At 40.1% G+C, this 17,777-nt stretch overlaps 1 protein-coding gene across 9 annotated transcripts in view; it reads left to right on the plus strand.

Moving 5' to 3' along the window:
- TCF20 (transcription factor 20) overlaps positions 1–17,777 on the plus strand; it is a 128,852-nt gene that overhangs the window by 90,628 nt on the left and 20,447 nt on the right. The gene's annotated exons all lie outside the window — the stretch shown is intronic.

Genomic DNA, 17,777 nt, shown 5'->3' on the forward strand with positions numbered 1-17,777 from the left:
CAGACACAAATTGCAACAAAGTGGGGGTGGTCAGACATTGAATTGAAGGAACAGGGAACGACAGAAGGTGTGGAATTTTGGAGTTGCGCAAATGTGACTGGGCAAGGCCGTAAGCAACCCACTTTACCTCTCAAGTTGGATCTGTCTTCAGAATTGACTCTGCTTTCAGCAGGGGTCCCTTCCAACTTAACTTATTCTGTGATTGCAATACATACTGCTGAACTATAGAAGAATTTACAGCCCTTACAAGGTGGATAGAGTAGGACTGCACAGAGGTCTGCAAGCTTTAAGTGAAATGTGGGTGGGTGTAATATTAATTAGTATGGATTATACCATAAATTATATGGATAACTGACTTCCTCAAAGTGCATGTATAAAAGAGTGAGAAGAAATAGGTAAAATGAAAGCAAGGACGTGTTTGTGGATGGAGACACTCGCTATTCTTGATTTTCTAAGACAGAAGCTGGTGCTTTAAAAAACACAGTTAGGTGGCTTGCTTTGCCATCATCAGTATGTTGCATCCCTTTATTTATGGTTACCTTTTGCTTCAGGCTCTCTGTCATCAGCCAGACCATGGCAGAGAAGGCACTAGACTACTTCTTCGTGTTGCCTTCAGATTCTTCCATTCTCTAAACAGTGTTGGGATCCATTTTGTATCTTCTCTTCCCTCTGTATTGTTACATACAGTGTGCTCGTTTCCTCTCTATGAGCTTTTTCCCTTCAGGTTTGATTCCTGGCTTGTTCTGAATTTTCACTTACTGTTCTTTGACAGTAATTACATGCTTCTTTGCCCTAACTTGATTTGGCCTGCATTCTTGTTTCTAGCCTCTCATTAAACAAAGTCAGTTAATTTCCTTTGGTTTTCATCGAGCCATGCCTGTGTGCTTGTTCTGATGCAACTGTTGAATTTCGTATCTTTGATAATTGCACGGTTTCTTTCAGGATTTCCACCACCATTTGGATTCTACTTACGATGTGCTGTGCTTTCATATGTCTTGTAGTTCACCAGTATTTTGAATTTGGATCGCTCCAGCCTGATACTTCCTTCTTCCTCCTTTTTTTTTAAGGCATGTCTTTTATGGTTCTTGTTTTTCTCTAATAGCAAATGCCAAGTTCTTGGGTTGTCCTCCAGCGACGCATTTTGTGTTCCTGTACCTTCAAGGGGTGTAAACCCAGCAGAAACATGCTATGTTGATAGGCTGTAATCAGACTTGTCAAATAGCAGCCAGTTATCCGTAACATTTTCTATAAGGTTTGCATGTTGTTTGACGTGTAGCTCTTTCTCTGCGTAGGATCTTTACGACTTTCTGACTGAATACACTTTGGCCTACCCTTTATCACATTCTTCCAACTGTTGTGATCATCTCTTTGTCACAAGTAGAACATGTTTTTTCTCTCCTTTTCTTAACTCTCTCATCTACTCTTAGGGCACCATATAAGAATATCTCCTTATCCCTTGAACCTTGTGTCCTTTCTCTTTACCTCATTCCTTTAATCACTTGCTTAACTCCTGGCTTTTCTTTTCCTTCATAGTACCTGTAGACACGAGTGTTTGCCATTTTTTAAAAAGGGATGGATACAAAATGCCTGTGGCCTCCTTGCCTTTGCAACTGCCTCTTAATTTCCTTTCCCTTTTTTTATGTCAAAATTCTTGAGTGCATTGTCTGGGGTTCTTGTCCTCCACTGTGGTTTTGATTGTGCTTTACTCCAATTGCAATCAGTGTTAATGGTGAACTCTTTCTAGCTAAGGTTCAGATCCAGTACTTAATTTTCCTTTCCCTGTCAGCTACATTTATCACCATCAGCTGTGCTGCTGTTGAAGTGTTGTTCCACCTTTGTTGCCTGTCTGTGTCCTCTTTTGATTACATCCTTTATTTCTGCTGCTTTTGCAGAGGCTGTTGTTCGTTACTCCTAGCTTTTTATGTGGCATTCACTGAAGTTCTGCTTGTGCTTTCCTTCCCTTTATCCTGGAACACCGTGCCTTTGGAGAGCTTTTGGTAACGCAGTAGGTTTTTTTCCCCAGTGTCTTGCAGAGCTTCCTTTTTATTCCAGATTCATGTTTTTCAGCCACAAACTTAAATTGTTCTGGAACTCGTGGTGAGTTCTCAGACTCTCACTTCAAAATGTGACTTACTTTACACCATCCTTAATCCATCAACTGCCATCTTGTTCTGATTTTTCTCATCGCTCAGACTTACAATCTCATTTGATTCTAAAATTATTTCTTCTTAATGCTTCCTATTTAAGTCTGTAAGAAATGCTGCTTGCTTTTCTGTGTGTGAGAAGTAATATGTAGCCTTTTAGTGCTCTCCACTGTTCTGTTACAAGACTGAACTGAGGCAGGGACCTTTTTCTTGTGTGTGCTTTGTTACTGTCTTACACAAACACATTAAGAGGTATCCTACCTGAATGCTGGGCTCTGCTGCCTTACCTCCATAAGACTAATCCATCTTTCGCCTCTGTCACAAATAATGGAATAGGTTTTCTTCCAGCGTTGTGGGTTTTTTTGGGTTTTTTTTTTTCTCCTCAACCTTTTTATCCTATTGTAGCAAATTGTAGTGCTGTATTCTCCACTGGAAGCAGTATATCCTCCTCCTCCAGATAGGAGAGGATTATGTGCAACATGAAGATGGCCGTCAGGGTATTCACAGGTGTACCTGCCAGAAGCCAACCCCAGGCAGTGGAAAGACTGTGCTGAAATAGATTCTTCTGCCCCACTGCCTGAGGATAGCCTTCTGGCTCAGACAGCTGATTGCCTGTGCTTGTTGTTACGCTCTTTCTTTACCTTTCCTGTGCTTTGCAAGTGCATTTTCTTTTAGTTCTGTGTGACATGCAGTTCATCAGTGTTAGTGTCTGGAAAAGCAGACGTGCAAACCATGTAGCTGCTTCTAGCAGGAGAGGATAGACAGATGAGTGCAGAAGCATAACAGGAATCTAGGTGTTAGGTTTTGACTGGGATAAGGAAAGACATTAGTGTATGGCATGTGAAGGGTTGTGAGCCTGGAAGTAAACAGTTCATGTATGTAACACACTCTGTGCAAGTGAAATACTGCCATAATTCAGAATCTATGTAAATTGCCTGTAATACCCACAAAGGGCAAATGTGCACCAAATTTAAATGGAATCCTATCATTGAGTTGAAATATTTTCTTTAGAGATCTGACTCTATTGTTGCTTTTGCAGCATCCCGGTGTACAAATAAGAAACTTAAGCTTCTAGTCAAAGGCAGTAAACCATCAAACCATAATGTAGAGGTAGCGGCATAAGTGATCCCCCTCTCCTTGTTCTCACACAAACTCACCTCTTTTTTTTCCTCACATGGAAGGTCATAACATTTATTTGCCCTCCTCCCAACACCTCTGTTTCTCATTAGCCTTCTAGAATCAGGAAGGAATTTGAAATATTTTTCTTGCTATGTTAAGTTTTCTGTTCCTTGTAAATGTCCAACTCCTAACTGCAGGGTTTTTCTTGAGAACAGCCCCATAGTCAGTCTCAAGGAAGGCTTAGCATGCCAGTGAGGTTGCTGAAAGATCACCTTGTACCAGATGCTCTAGATGAATTTGAGAGGGTATTATCTTAAAAAGGTTTATCAAACTGTGAAGTCACTGTCCTGAGCTTTGAGCTTTCCTTAACGTGTGATTTCACCCTAGAGTGAAGATGTGAATGTATTGTCTTTGAAGCAGCAACCTAGTGTTAGAATCTTGTTTTCTCAAAGGCAGAAAAGGTGTTCCGCTTACTCTGGCAGCTCTGGAAGGCTCTGAGAATGTCAGTAGCTGAGCAGATTAATTGGGCTGCTTCAGATGCAGAATGGCTTAATGGCTTCTCCTTATTTTAAGGTTCAAATTAGATACCCCAGCAGATGGACCTACTTGCCAAGTAGTCTGTCTTTCTCTCTTAAACTGTTTTTAAAACCATAGTAAGGGTGCTCACTGGCCTTCTTAGAGTTAGACATTTTTGTTTCCAAGGCTGATGACATCTTGAAGAAACGCCATCTCCTTAGTTCAGGGTGATCTTGTTGCCTATAAAATGCTTTCTTTCAAATATTGAAGATAGCCAGACACCATGTTTTGGGCTAGTTAAAGAAGATTGTAAGTGTTTTGGGATAAGATCTTTCCTTTGTGATATTAAGAAACTTACAGCAGGTATTTCTGCAACAGGGTTGAAAATATATCCATATTCTTCCTCTGGAAAATTTTTGGTGTCTCAGAGTCATGTCAGCCTTTTTTTTTTTTTTTTTTTTTGCATTTATAAATTTGGAAAACTAAGAGTTGCATGCAGTTTTCTGTAAATACCTTGAAGGGAACAGTTTCCCATCTTGTTTATCTTTTCATTGTTTTCCTATTCATCAGAAACTTGTTTTCATGCAAGATGAAATCTTTGGTTACCTTTGAAACTAGCAAAACTATGGAGTCACTTCAGTAGTTGTCAGCAGATTTAGCGTTCAGAAGAACTGGCGGTCTTTATTCTCGTTACTAAATTGAAGAAGCTGTGAGTGAAGAACAATGCAAAGCACATGGTTAGGTTGAAGATAGTTGTGCTCTGGAAAGCTGTTGACTAGGAGGTGAAATTTCTTTATAAAACACTTTTTTTTCCAGGGCAGAGGCTCTGCCCTGGCACAGGCACTACTTCTGGCATTTTTTCATGTGTTGTTTTTTTGGGTTTTGTTTCTTCCCGCCTCCCCTTGTCAGAACTGACCTTGCTGAAGGTAAATGTAGCTTTTGTTTCTGCTGACAATGCTCTGTGAAAGGAAAACTTGTTTATCCCCGTTTTAAAGATCTCTTTTAGAAGGTCTAAAGAATTTGAAGCTTTTCTCATCAATCTCTGTTTTGCTTCCAGCTTGAGACATCTTTTAATCCTTATACATGTAAAGAAGTCCTTGGAAACTGTTTCCTATGTTGCTTCTTACTGGAAGGATCATCTTGGGTTTCAGTCAGGAGAACTTTGGAGTAACAGGTGGTGAAGGGTAAAATCTGCCCATGGTCGTGGTAGAATGAAAGGAGATTCTGGGCTTTCTAGCGCCAGTCTGGAATTTTGTCTGTTCAGCTGCCCGTGGATTATCTTTCAAAGCCTGCTGCTTACCTGAAGATGAGAAATCTGTCTCCTTTAGAGGCATTAACAGGCCTGTTCGGAAGGTCAGACTGACTTTGGAGAAAGTTCTTAAAACCCACATATGGGCTCACAGAAGTTGAGAACCTAAATGCATGTCTCTCTCTTTGCAAATGGGTACTTAAAATAATGGATTTTTTTTTCCCAGTACAGTTGGGCAGTGGCAGCCTTCGGGCTCACATTGAGTGTGTCTTTAGTTTGTAAACCTACCTCCAGTCCTACAGATGCTGTCCAGATTTTATGAAGAACAACTTCTGGTTTCACACACTTTAGAATCATAGAATCATAGAATGGTTAGGGTTGGAAAGGACCTCAAGATCATCTAGTTCCAACCCCCCTGCCATGGACAGGGACACCTCACACTAAACCATCCCACACAAGGCTTCATCCAACCTGGCCTTGAACACCGCCAGGGATGGAGCACTAAAGATTCCTGGTCTCCCATGGTACCTTATACATGGAAATCTGTACCACAGAGGAAATGAGGATTACTTATTTATAATACTTCGTTTATTCTGTTGCTTTTATAGAACCATTTTCTTTTGTTTACCTCTACCATTTTGGACCCTAGCTGTAAATTGGGTAAAGAAAGGTGCCGACAGGGATCAATAGGAATTACGCTATTTATATTCTCAGATTTGGGAAATCAAAGCTTGACAAAAGTGCTCCCACACTCTGTAAGTAATTGCTCTTAAAAGGTTCCTAACTGTGTGGCTAATCAAATGCCTAAGCTAGGGAATCAGTATGAACTGAAAAAATTGTGGAAGGTGAGCTGCCTCTGGCAAAACAGCTTCTAGCCCCAGAAACCTAAGTAGTGTGTCACCATGAGTCTGAAGGTGTCAGTTTATTCTGAATGTCTCATTTGGCACGGATGTGCTTTGTTATCCCTAAGCCAGGCTAGGAGTGATTTCCTGTCAAGAGGGGTGATCCTGCTTCATCCTCTTTGCAAGCTGCTTGCTTCCCTTTTGCTAGAGCTGCATTTGCACAGTGGGTTGACTTTTAGCTAGCTAATCCATCAGAAGACTAGCTTGGGGTGGAGATCTTTGTGCCAGATCAGCCATCTGAATCCACTTACTCTCTGAACCACGCTTGCTGCCACTGACAGGGAAGGCCCTTTCCACTGGTAATTAGAACCATTAGATCAAGTTAGCTGTAACACAAAATTGTGCCCAGGTGACACCACCACTTGGAAGTATTTTAGACCCACAGTGCTGCTGTTTCTAAGTGTTGGGAGATGAATGCTGACTTTTTAAAATTCATTACCCTTCCTTTTAGAGAAGAAAAATGTGCAGAACCTGACTTTTTTTTCTTCCCCTCCAGAAAGCCCTTCAAGTGAAGTTCAGCATCAGGTCAGGGTTCAGCTGAAATAATAATCTGCTGCTTCAAAGACCAAATGCCTGACAAATACTGGAAGGAAAACCTGTGTTTCTTACACCCAAAACTGTACAAGTAGGGAGAAATTTCCAGAGTAGGAAGAAGTGACACTGGAGCTTGTTAATTTTTCACTGTGGGGAAAGGGAAACCAGTAATGAATTCAAGAACTGTTAGCAGTGTTTGAAAAAGGGGTGTATTGAGAACATTGTCTGCTTATTTTTATCTTTGGCAACAGCTTTTAGTATGTTTTAACGCCTCAAGTGAGGAGTGCCGCAGAATCTTGAGGCACCTTCTGCAACCCTGAAGTGGTTGAGTTCTTGGTTTTCATTGACAGGCTGTGTCCAAACACCTTGTTGCCTGAGCTGGCAGTGTGCTCAGTCTTTCTCAATGGCAGCCCTTAATACAATTAGTTTAACATTCATTTTCATTCCTTGGGAAATGGCAGCATCATTCGTATTCTTCCGCAGTGTTACAAAAATAAGGAAGCATGAAATCTTGGGTGGAGAACAAATTCTGAAAGACAGGCTGAATAATGAACTTCAGATTCTGTTTCCTCAGAAAGGCATTGCCATCTGCTGTACTACTGAAACTCTGTGCTGTCATGACTCCTGGTCTGTAAGAGAGTGCCACCACAGAGATGAGAACCTGCTAGGAGCCCCTGTTGTATCTCAGTTGTTGTCTTCCTCTGGTAGAGACCTAGAAGTGTGAATGACTGGTGCTACAGCACTTCGGAACTCACAGCAGCTCTGTGTATTGGTATCACAAGCCTCAAATGCTGAAGAGGTGAGCAGACAGAATCCACATCTACATTTGTGATGCATGTATTTCAATATCTTGAGTGACTGGAAGCCATTCATTACATTTATGATCTGAAGCTGGCTTTCATTTGCTTAATTGTGAGTAGAAATCATGTGAAACTGGTGCAGTGTATTGGTGAAGATGAATTGTAGATGGCAGGAGGTACAGCTTAGTTGAGGTTTTGGACATAAGATGATACTGGGAAAAGAAGAAATACTTCTCTGGTATTGAGAATTCTCCCCTTTTGCAGGGGGCAGAGAGAAGACAGAGGGTAGGCAGGGAAGTAATTCTTGTGCATCTTTACTAGCAGACTCCTTTGCCGTGATTTTGTCCCGAAGTATGGGTATTATGACTGTGCTTGCATGTGGGTTTGCATTTTACTGTTTGTCTAGCATGTGGAGTGAGGAAAGCGGAAAATAGATTTACTGACAATAGACTCTTGGGAAAGAATAGGATGTTTAATCACTTACATTAGTTGTAGCCAGAAGCACTGGAAACTTGTATGTAAAAAGCAGCTTTTCCATTCCACATTTGTGGCCTTTCTGTAAAGCATCAGGGATCCTCAAAATCTGTACAATTTTCATTTAAAAATACATTTAAGTATCTTTAATTTCTAAGAAGCTCTTCCAGATGTGAATGGGGCCTTGTCTGTGCAGGAGATTTCTAAACAAAGCTGTAGAGCTTTTTGTCTGGCTATCCACAAGCTCACACAATTCTTTTTGTAAGATTTAAGTTGCCTGTTACTTGTAGAGATGCCAAACTCTTGCTAAATTCTCAATAGTGGCTGAATACAATCCATTTATGCGTCGTTTTAGCTTGAATCTTTTTAAGCTGGGCTGGTAAATAGATTAAGATGCCCTGAAATTGCGGAGAAGGGTTGTTGTGCTGTTTGTGTTTTGTTAACTTAAAGTGAGCTAAGACTTTAACTTAGACAAATTCCAGATGGTAGTCAAGAGCTGTATCCCCTTAACTTCATTAGAAGAATGCTAGTAACAAATAAGTGTTGAAGGACATTTAAGAACTTTGAGAAGCTTATTTTGCTCCATGCCTCTGTTTAAAACGGTCTCTATTTGATTACAACCAGGCAAACATGTAAACTTTGAAAAATACTTTCACTGATCTTTGCGGGGGAAAAAGCTATATATGTATTTAATCTTTCTTTGCTTGTTCAGTTTGATAAGAGGTTTATTTCTAGAGGTAAGAATTCATTACTTTCTGTTGTATAATATTGTATGGATTATTAAAGTCACATTCTATCTTTTGTGAGACTTCTAAAATAAAGAATTATTGCTTATTGTTAAACATTCATTAGGGACTATAGTGTTAGGACAAGGGGTAATGGGTTAAAACTTAAACAGGGGAAGTTTAGATTGGATATAAGGAAGTTCTTTAAGGGTGGTGAGGCACTGGAATGGGTTGCCCAGGGAAGTTGTGAGTGCCCCATCCCTGACGGTGTTCAAGGCCAAGTTGGACAGAGCCTTGGGTGGGATGGTTTAGTGTGAGGTGTCCCTGCCCATGGCAGGGGGCTTGAACTAGAAGATCTTACGGTCCTTTCCAACCCTAACTATCCTATGATTCTGTGATTATCCTGAATTCTTTGATCGCTGAATAAGCAAAAAATAAGGCTTCAACTATACTAATGTTCTGTTATTCATGATAAAGAAAGGCTCGCCAAACATTTCAGTGCAAACCAAGTTCAGCAAAAGCTATAGAAGCATAATGCTTTGTGCGGTAGCCTTGGGTGGGAATGGTGCAGACAAAACTGAGACATTTACTCATGGTGATGTGAGATTTAAGACCATGTAGAAAGCAGGTTTTAAACTTTTTTTCTTTTCAAAAGTAAATTTTCATCTATGTGCCATTATAAACCTAGTTATATAATCCAAATACACTTTTTTTAATTGGAAAAATGTGTTCTGAAAGTGATTAATTTCCCTAGATTTAGAAAGGTAAAAAATCAACCTGAAGTATGATGAGTATTTATGTAATAATTTTAGAAACTACAGCAAAATCAAAACGGTTAGTCTGCAGGAAAAAAGGGTTGGAGAAGAGAGGTTCTGTCTGTACTGCACATTTTGCCTGAGGTTATGGAAGAAGCCAGGGATGGAGTTCAGGTGAATCTTGAAACCATCGTTTCCAGATAATCTAAACTGTGCTGCTCCTGCGCTGTTATGCTCTGGGTACTTTTTCTTTCTAGGCAGAGGAAATATTTTCCAAAAAGTTCCATACACTTAGCTGGACTCTGGTATAATCTTCATGGGTAGAGTACTTTGGAAAAAAGTTATTAATGAGCCTTCATTGTTAGGGATTGGATCTTAGCCAGCTGCTTAGCAATTAAAGTTTAATTGCATGATGATTAGTTTTCATTAGTCAGCAATTAGCGTTTAACAGCAGTCTTGTATCGCTTGAGCTATGGGTTAGCAAAAGTGGCTTGAGCCATGTTGGGAAGGTATGTAGCTGAAGATGTGGGCACAAGGTTGTTAGCCCAGATGCTGTGAGATTTGGAGCGCCTCTGCTATGACGACAGGCTGAGGAAGTTGAGCTCAATCAGCCTGGTGAGGGGAAGGCTCAGGAGAGACTTTGGAACAGTCTTCCAGTGCCTAAAGGAGGCCTACAAGAAATCTGGAGGGGGCTTTTTACAAGGGCATGTAGCGACAGGACATGGGGGGGAGAATGGCTTTAAACTGACAGAGGAGGGGTTTAGATTAGACATTAGGCTTGGGGAACTGGAATAGGATGAGGGTAGAGGGAGGCAGGAATGTAGCAAAAGTTCAAGGCTCCTCTGCTGTTAAAGGTACAAAAAAAGTGAAGTGTCCCTTGTAAAGCACTTCTGTTCCATTGAGAAGTCTGTTGTGAAGATGAAATATGGCAGTAATTTTATCTAGGCTACATTAGAGTTGTTAGAAGCCATTCTTCTCCCTCACACCTTCCCTTTTGCCAACACTGAAGTGACCTGCCAGCACAACTGCACTGTGACTGAACCATGTCAGGCAGCTGATCTGGCCAGCAAATTCTACACACACATGCCTGCCCTCATTTTTATCAAGCTAATTTTTTGGCTGGACCAGCTTTCTTGGCTCCTAGTGTCAGTACTGATACAGGGAAATCTGCTGGGGGTAGAGGGGCAGCAGGATGTGAGAGTACAAACCGATGTCTTAAAGTGGTCTGGAAATGAATGGACCAGCCAAGGTGACGACTTCAGATAGAAAAGTTTTCCAGAACATTACTAGTTACACAAACTAGCAGATACAGTAAAAGGTACATTTGAAAATTTGCCTAGGGTGGTTCTCAAATGTATACAGCTTTGCGGCATTTGTTACTTAGGTTAAGCACAACCATCTACTTGTCTAGACCTTTGAAAAGGTAGGGGATTTTTGTTAGTGTTATCCACAGTCTAGAAGCACTAGGGACTGAATGCTCCCTCCCCTCCTCTAGGCTGCTTTGCTAGCTGGAGTAACCTAAAGCAGGCACTTCTTTTCAGCTAAAAGGACTAAAATACCTGCAGGTTCTTTTGAGAAATTCTGGTAGTGCTCAGGGAGTTTCTTTAACCATGAAGATATACTTAGGCTGTCTTCAGCTGTGAAATCTTAGTAAGAGTAGACGTAACAGGGTAGGACTTAGCATAAAATACCACCCCTGTTCAAGACACAGAGACTACTGAGTGGCAAAGCCCACCCAGGGCTCTGTGTGCTGCAGCTGCACCCTTTGTCAGTACCTGAGCTGCTAGTGGTAAAAATAGTGTGTTTGTCTTGAGGAGGTCTGGTTGCACAACCGATTATAGCATGAACACACTTATGTCTTGCCTCAACCAGCTGATTTTCTGTCTTAAGCTTTCCTGCTGTTTGAGAAAATATGGAAGTTTGGTGTTAAAAACTGGTTGTGCACTCTTTGCTTGCTAATGACTTTTTTTCTTTATGTTTCTAGCTCCTTCCATTTGATATTCTTTTGATTTATGCTTAGCTCCCTTAGCTCTCAGCTCTGTGTTTGTGTTTTTCTCATGGGTAGTCATTTCACAAAATGTGGGTTTGTTGGTACTTTGCACTATACTGCTGTTAATTGCAGCTTTTCTTGCACCTCTGACTCCTTTATTCTTGCTGAGAGCTCACACTTGCTAAGTTTCAGAAAGTTATTGATGATTAAAGGAGACTGTCCATCTTCATAAAAGACTTACTACTAAGGAATGGAAAGAAGGAGGAGGGTGTCCTGACATGAATCGCTTGAAATGGGGACTTTGTCTGAAGGGCGCTGCTGCTCAGTGGGAAACTTAAAAGCAGGGGGAAAGCGGGGAAAAGGAAGGGGTGGGAATGGGAGGGAAAGGCAACTTCATGTGCTCAGGTTTGAGAGCTGTGAACTTTTCAGGCTTTTGTCTGTGCTATCAAAAATTTCCTCTGTGGCCTTTGACAAGACAGTTGATCTGTAAAGCAGGTGTTAAAACCACTTATTTTATGACCATTAAGACAAATTTGTAGGGTGCTTTGAAAATTGAAAGTACAGTATGCTTTTGAATGATCAGGTCTTCTTCAGTGAGAAAACTAAGGAGCTGATACAAGGTTGCCTGTTTTAATTGCATAGATATAATGGGAGGAAGCGAAGTTAAAGTTTGTTCATGTATCATTTAGAGTCAGATCCACACAAGGTGTTCATCTCATGGTGGCTTTCTTCTTTCTGGTAGAAAGCTAAAATGCTGAAGATCCTAACTTGAATGTACTGGCACCATATGTACATTCATTATTAAGTTTGCTAGGTGTTTTCTGGGAGAATAACCCTTCAAGTTAAATTTTATCACTAAAATTTCAGAAGTGACACAGTGCATAACCGATGCTTTCCAGCAAAACAAGCGGGTTGTTTTTCTTTTCCTAGGTATCAGAAAACTGTTCAGGTTAGATCAGAAAAAATCCAGTATGCACGTTATAGGTACATAAAACTATTCTATGAGGTTTTAGTGCAGTCTTAACTCCTGTACTTTAATTATTCCTCCTTTGAAGTGTCACACATTATCATTGGGGGGGAGAGTAAGGATTCTTTAGTGGTACCTCTTAGTACCATTCCTCTAAGCAGAAATCTTCAGAGGCAGTTCCCAGGATAACTGGATAGTTACCAATAAATTCCATTTTCTGGACAAATTAACTTCAACGGCAATGCCAGAAGAAGAATTTTCTGTTCTGAGTCTCTGAAGCTGTCTAATAAAGACTTTACTGCTGACTTACGCTCTTTAGGCTACAGCCTCCAGAAGGTGGAGGAATAGGAAGTGAGAAGAGGGTGTGTCTGTGTGAAATAAACGAAAAACAAAACAAAAATGCCTGTATCCTTCAGTTTCTGCCTCAGGTGGGAAGAAGACTGAAATTTCTCTTTGATCTTGCACAGTGACATATTTGTAGTTGTCCATGGCTTATAGCAGTCCTTTTTATGTTATCATAGATTGATCTCGATTTATAAAAACTGAAGATCTGGCTTGCAAATAGTTAGATATTATCGCTTTTACCGTGATTCAGCAGTGTTCTGAGCCCAAGAGATCTTTGTGAAGTATTTTCCCTTCAGAGAACCAGACAGCTTCTTAATCCTTTGTCAGGGGAAGTTCTTCCCCCAGGAGAACAACATTAAGTCTGTCCTTTAAGGAACCTACTGACACTGCCTCAGCGGCTTTGTAATATCCAGCTGGAATGCCATCCGGCCTTGGACTTCTGCTGCTATTTATATTTGCTGCTGCTTCTAAACTGCTACTAGCTCATGCGAAGTTTTCCTGGGTCATGTGTCTCTGGCAAGCCTCCTGACCCTAGATATTTTTGAATAAATTCAGTTTAGAATTCATGAGAAGTAGCTATTATTGTAATGGGCAGTTTAGGCAGCACATATGTCATTATGGTTTATAGGGTTTTTCCCTGATGATTATTGAATAGTACAAGAACATATTCCTCTTAAAACCCGTTCAGATTTTTGGCCAGCAAACATGATTTTATGTACAGTACCTCCGCTGTATATGAGATAATTTCATCAGTGTGTGTTACTGATTTGTTTAGTTTTCCTCGGCTGTGATTATTTATTGCTGTAGTTCATGAGCTTCTTTTTTCCAATTTTCTTTTTAACACTGGTGTGTTACTTGACAGCTTATCGCTAAAGAGAGTTGTACTGACTCTCAGGCATTTCTCCTTCTGCAAGCACTGCACCTTTACCTCTTGGATTAATTTCATCTACTGTTGTTGCTCTTCTTTTCCTGGGTTGTAGCAACCACCCCCAGTGACCTCAGGAATACTTGTGTGCAATTTGCTACTCCTTATTATAGCTCTGCTGCCAGCTATTGCTCCAGCATCCTTCTGGAGGATCTGTTGTCTTCTCATCCTTCTCTTTTTAACAGTATTCAATAGTATATTTATTTGCTGCCTTTTCTCTAGTTGATAGTTTTCTAGTAAGATTAGCATTGTACCTTTTCCACCTATTCTTGCTTGCAGTGGGCTGTCGTTTGATTGTGCAATAGGAGCAGCTCTTTAGACCGTAATTTTGGAATTGATGTTTGTATTAATGAGCAACCATCCATTTGGAATGCTGTTACAAACATTTTTTTTCTAAACTATAATTTTCAAATGCCTACTTCTCTCACATTCATCTGCTGACTTCCTCTTTTCTTATGCTCAGGCATAAGTTACTCATCATTATTTTATGTGCCTTCATCCTGCTGCTTTTCTTCTTTCAGTTTCAAGAACTTACGATCTGCTTCCTCTCAGTGCATCCTGGCTAATTTTATAATTTCCCAAATGAAGTGCCTCACTTTCAACACCCTGCGTGTTTACCTTTGTTTTCTTTCACGCATTTCTTCAAAGCCTTTCTTGTCTGGGATTTTTGCTGAACGATTGGATATGGTTAGCCTGCTGCTGTGATGGACTCTGCCTAATGCTGCTGGCTCAGTCCCACTATTCCTGTTTCATCCCTTTGCATCCACCAACGCTTTGTTCTGTATTACTGAAGTGTCTTGCACAGTGGGGCTCTGTTTATGACTAGGACTTGCACAGATTAGTACAAATAATGACAAATGGTTTATTTCTGTTCAGTGTTACAAGTCTTTGAGTTGTTGGCTGGGTGGATTTGTGCTGCACCCTTTTTCCTGCCAGGTTGCATGGGTATTTAGTATCTTGTAAGAATCTCTTAACATTTACTGTTCACTTTGCTCAAAAACATTTCCTTTTTTTAAAAGCCTTTACAAAGGTTTTGCTTCTACTGAATCCACTGCCACTAATAACGTAGTGATTGTGTCCTTAATGAGCTAGACCTTTATTTTCTTTGAGGAGATAAGAAGCATCATCTCTTTTTTTCTTTGACCAGAGAAAAACTGGTTCCATCATGCACTTCGCTTCTTGAAAACAAATTCCTGGAATTGTTTGCATTTACTTGTTTGTGTCAGTTTTATCCTTTTTTTATCAGTGTAATCATTGATATTCAAAGGTTTTGCTTTACAGGGGGGAGCTCTTGGTAATTATCTAATTTATCCAAACCCTCTTCCCTTATAGCAGCTATTTGCTTTGTTTTAAGGCAACCACATGCTGTCGTTTTACACAGCACGTGATAGACCTTGTGCTAAATGGAAATTCACTATATATTTGGATATTTTCTGTAATCACTACCTAAGATAGGAAAGAAACCTAGTACTGGCACAAAACCCAGCTGGCGTGAACGCTCTCTCTTATTGACTCTGCTGTTCCCACAACTCTGTATGTCCTTATCGCATAATCACTGCTGGAAAATTTGAATTTCTTTTTCCTCTTTTCTTCTGTTCTTCTATCTTTCAGACCTTTTGGTAACTAAATTGCACTTATTGTTGCACATTTAATCCCCCAAATGAATAGCCAAGATAACATAAACTGTGTAATTTTTTTTTTTGCTAGACTGGCATACGTTAGCAAATTCAAATCCATATACATCTAAGTGTTTGTCTGAAACGTTTCTCTCATTCAGGGTGGCTCTTTGTCATCAAAGGAAACAAGATTTACGCATTTCTTCTTGGACTTGGTAGTCTGTGTATTACTTTAATACCCTTTTGAAAATATGGCTGCAAAGGTGTGTACTCATCAGCCTGCTTAATTTGAAATTAAACATGCTTTTTCATGACCGTTCATAGTTTCTGGGTTTAGTTAATTTTGCTAAATAGGTTTTAGTTAACATCAGTTTACTCCTGAAGTATCAAACCTATAATCTGTTTCAGATATGCTTGGTCCTTATTTCATTTAGGTTTTTTTCTCCTTCCGTTGTGCGAGAGGCAGGGATGGTTCATCATCCTCCATGACTTTTTCAGCTTTTCCCCAGTCTCGTCTCCTAGAGTATGTTCATACACATTTAAGCCTTTGATCACTCCACCAAGTGAGTGAAACACTTAGGCTTGTATGGAGTAGTGAACATGAATTTATTGCTTAGATCAGATTTCAGCTCTTTGATATGGTGTTACAGTTCAGCTCAGCCTTCCTGTTCTGGAGGTATGACTGAAGAGGCTTAAAAACTTGTAACCTGACACTAATTTCTGGGTGCGTGCATACTTTTTAGTAATTGTGAGGTGGTTTTTGTTGTTCACTGTGGAATTTCACAATCAAATATCTTGATCTACAAAACAACTGCCATTCCAGGCAGGTGCAAAAGTATGTTTTGTTGTGGTGGCCAGCAGAGGCCAGGAGTGGCCAGGAGCACTTATCTTCAGAGATGTATAGGAAGCCAGGCATGTACAGAGTGCTGCTTTCATATTTTCTCCCTCCGTTCAGCAATCACAGCTTTAGAGTAGTCTCTTTTGCATCACTGTGTTTAACTGGCAGTGGCATACCTATCCTTGATGAATTTGTCTAATCTGGTTTTGAACTCGTTTGTCTTTTTCCCAGTGCAGTGTTCTTTGGCAGTGACTTTTGTAGTTTAATTAGTTGTTGTGTGAAGGGAAAAAGAAAAAAAATGGAAGCTGATTTATCATGGATTTAAACTTGTAATTTACACTTCCTTTTTGGAAATGGCCAAGAATTATTCTCTTATGCCCACTGTATTTGATTTTGTAGATCTCAGTCCGCCTTCAGTTGCCTCTTTTCCAGAATACTTACTTTTTTCTCATATGGAAGCTCTTTATGTTATTTCCGCAGTGTGTTTGGGTTTTTTTTCTGATCTGTGATCCTTTTTTAGTAGGGTGACCAGAACCACACACCATATTCAGATGTCACAGTGCTGCTACGACAGTAACAGATAGACATAATGAAGATTTGGGTTTCATTATTGATTTGTTTTTCTAATAACTTCTTAGGTTCTGGCTTTGTTTCTGCGGTTGCAGGGACTGTGTGATGGTTTTGTCCAGGATGACTACTGATACCTTCCCATGATTAGTAAAAGCTAATTTAAAGTCTGTCATTATGTGTGTGCGTAGGTAAAAATCCTTCCCCCATGTGTATCACTTTGCACTTAACAACATTAATTTTCATCTCCCTTTTATCATGCAGTTATCCAGGATTGTGAGATGTTTCTGTGGCTGTTTGCCACCAGTTTGAGATCTGACTTACCTTGGATAATTTCACAAACTTCACAAGTTTTCACACCTTACTGTTCACCCCCCTCTTTGAGGGTCTCTAAGTACAGCTGAATAGCTGACGTGTCTGCATAAGACCTTAGAAATTTCTGCTGGCAAACCATTCCTTGTCAAAACGAGCAGTTTATTTCTGTTCTTGTTATTCTCTCTTTTTCTTCCAAGTCAAGGGAAATAGAATGCTCTGTTTTTCATTTGAAGTGCTTCTGTTGTACTTTAATCAGTTCTGTGTGTATTGAATAGCATTTCCCTTTTTTAAGACATTTTTCAGTTCTTGTGGGTTTTTATTTTTTTTCCATGCCATCCATTTTGAGCTGCAGCTTCCCTTTGTGCTTCAGCAGCCTGTGCAGCACTGCAGTTCTGACTTTTCACTGTGGTTCCTAATGCAGCTTTATTAGTGTAGCGTCTTCCAGATCATTGATTTGTCTCTTTGCTGAAATCTTGGAATCTAAATTTCTCCTTAGTTTCTTAGCTTGAAGATAGCTGCCCAGTTTTACTTCAGTGACTATTTTCCTTTTATTATTACTTTATTTCCTTGCTGCAGGAGTATATCATCATTGGCAAGAGATCCCTTATAATAATGCAGGTTTAAAGGATTTTTATCTTTTTAATTGTGGGGTTTGTGTTTTTCTCTATTATTCTGTGCCTGGTTTTTTGGAGAACTTCAATTGTTTGACAGGAAATGCAAACTAATAATTCTGTATCCTTCAGGACTGGTTGTTACTCTCTAGCCCCAGTCACATAAGCAAATTTTTTCATTAACTGGTATCTGCATATCGGAGCAGCAGTGGTGTTTTCTGCTTCCTAAAAATGTCTGCTCACCCTGCTCTTGTTCATCTCAGTCCCTTTCTGTAGCAGCCTTCCAAAATAACCACTTACTCTTTTCTCCCGCAGCAGTCCAAATGTTCTTGGGTTTAGCTTTCCTTGTAGCTAGTTGGAGTAAGCTGTCTCCGCATCCCGCTTT

This window comes from Lathamus discolor, chromosome 1 (genome assembly GCF_037157495.1).
Source record: "Lathamus discolor isolate bLatDis1 chromosome 1, bLatDis1.hap1, whole genome shotgun sequence".
Taxonomy (NCBI): domain Eukaryota; kingdom Metazoa; phylum Chordata; class Aves; order Psittaciformes; family Psittacidae; genus Lathamus; species Lathamus discolor.